This window comes from Thamnophis sirtalis, unplaced genomic scaffold, assembly GCF_051295495.1.
Source record: "Thamnophis sirtalis isolate CommonGarterSnake01/CBP01778 unplaced genomic scaffold, rThaSir2_p1.2 scaffold_2, whole genome shotgun sequence".
Lineage (NCBI taxonomy): Eukaryota > Metazoa > Chordata > Lepidosauria > Squamata > Natricidae > Thamnophis > Thamnophis sirtalis.
This window is the reverse complement of record NW_028261382.1, coordinates 41,097,225-41,099,724: the sequence shown is the minus strand read 5'-3', so window position 1 is coordinate 41,099,724 and position 2,500 is coordinate 41,097,225.

The window sequence follows — 2,500 nt, the reverse complement described above, 5'->3', positions numbered from 1 at the left end:
GAATAGAATGCAGAATGGAATGGAATAGAATAGAATGGAATGGAATGGAATGGAATGGAATAGTAGAATAGAATAAAATGTAGAATAGAAAAATGGAATACAATAAAATAAAATAGAATAGAATGTAGAATGGAATAGAATAGAAGAATAGAATAGAGTATAAGAATAGAATGGAATATAAGAATAGAATAGAATATAGAATAGAAAAAAAGAATAGAATAGAATGAAATAGAGAATAGAATAGAATAAAATAGAATAGTAGGAAGGGACCTTGTGCGGTCATCTAGTCAACCCCCTGCTCGAGCGAGAGACCGGCTAGACCATTTCACACCAGGGGCTGCTCAGCCTCTTCTGAAAAAAAAATATATCCGTGCCCTCCTCCTTCGATTTGGCAGCCGGAACTTATGCGCTGCCTATAAATAGAAGCGGGACGGAGAATGTCACTTCGAGCGATGAGCAGGGAAGAAGATACGATACGCCGCCGTGCCCCGTCCGGGGGATGGGGTGGCACAAGCTCCTTGTTGTAAACTCAGCGGGCATTTTCTTGGCAAAAGCCAGCATCGGATTTGTCCTGGAGGGCGGCCACGCCCCAAAGGGCTGTCAGCACCCGAGTGCAGCTGTTGTCTGACATTCGGAGAGGATCAGTTGTCTATGGATTTATCGCCCCTAAGTATTTGGATGGGCTGTCATCGCCTCTGAGGGGAGACTCCTTCCCGCTTCCAGATTCCCCCTGAAGGGGGCGCCATTTGACCGTCCTCTCCTATTTGGGGAGTGGGGGGAGTGCAAAGACCCTGCGGTTGAATTTGGGGGATGCTTAAACACAGCTCGTCTTCGGCATTACGGCCACAACAGAAGTCAACATTTCAGTGGCTAGGCGAGACGTTTGGTTAAGCGAGTTCCGATCGGTTGTTAAGTGAACCGCTGCAGTTGTTAAGTGAGTCATGTGGTCGTTAAGCGAATCCGGCTTCCCCGTGGACTTTGCTTTGTCGAAAGGACGCAAAAGGGGAAATCGGATGCTGTGTGACCATCAGTTGCCGAGACTCGTGTGACTGCGGCGGTCGTAAGTGTGAATAATGGCCCCAAGTCCCTCTTTTCAACGCCGTTCTAACTTTCGACGGTCACAAAGCGAGCAGCTGTAGCTCAGGGAATGCCTGTATATTTCTTTACATCTCATTCGGAGAGCTTCCAACGTCCATTCCTGGATAGCGGTAAATAAATAGTGACAATAAATAAACAAGTAAATAAATAAAAGGAAGAGCATAGATGGAGGCCAGGGGCCATTTTAAGACTGGGGGACTTCAACTCCCAGAATTCCCCAGCCCCAGGAATTCTGGGAGTTGAAGTCCACCAGTGTTTAAAGCGGCCCATTGGTTTTAACTCCAGACCAATGTTTCCCAACTTGGGCTGCATGCGGAGGGGTGGACTTCAACTCCCAGAATTCCTGGGACTGGGGAATTCTGGGAGTTGAAGTCCAGCCCCCCATCTGGAAGTTGCCAGAAGTTGAGAAAGACTAACTGGCAAGGAAAGAGGGAAGTGAGGGCTTAGCATCTTTTCTTTGGCATCTCAGCCACGCAGGGAGGAGACGCTGAAGAGGGTGCGAAGCATCTCAAGGGATCAGCCTGGGAAGGCGAGAAATATTTGGCACTTCTCGGACGCTAAGTGTAAAGCTAAGGAGGGCTGTCAGGAAGAGTGACGGCCGGAGGCTGACAGGTCCAGAAAATGAAGACACAGGGAAGCCGTTTTTCCACGAAACTCCCCTGCGGCTGACCTGTCTTAGCAAATGTGCAGACTGTCAAATTAGAAATTCTGAATAAAGAGAAAATGCAGTAGTTTAAAAAAAAGTAATCTCTCTCTCTATGTTTATCCCTTTGTCCTCCTTTCCTCCCTCCTTTCTCTCTCTCTTACCCATCCATTCTTCCTTCCTTCCTTAGTCCTTTCCTTCCATCCTTCATTCCCTCCTTAGTCCTTTCACTTCCTTCCTCAGTCTTTTCCTTCCCTTGTCCCTCCCTCCCTCCCTTTCTCCCTCTTCATTACACAAATTCCCTTCCTTTCTTCCTTCCTCTGTCCTTTCCTTCCTCCCTTCCTCTCTTTATCACACAAATCCCTTCCTTCCCTCCGTCCTTTCCTTCCTTCATTCCTTCCCTTCCTTCCTCAGTCCTTTCCTTCCTTCCTCCATCCTTTCCTTTACTTCCTTCCTTCCCTCCTTAATCCTTTTCCTTCCTTCCTCAATCTTTTCCTTCCTTCCTCAGTCCTTTCCCTCCTTCCTCCCTTCCTCCATCCTTTCCTTCCTTCCTTCCTTCCCTCCTTAGTCCTTTCCCTTCCTCCCTCCCTCCCTCAATCTTTTCCTTCCTTCCTTCCTTCCTCAGTCCTTTCCTTCCTTCCTCCCTCTTTATCACACAAATTCCCTTCCTTCTGTCTGTGCTTCCTTCCTTTCCTCCTCCCTCTCTTCCTTCTATCTGTCTGCCTCTCATCATCTATCCCTACCTCTCTGCTCTTTCAT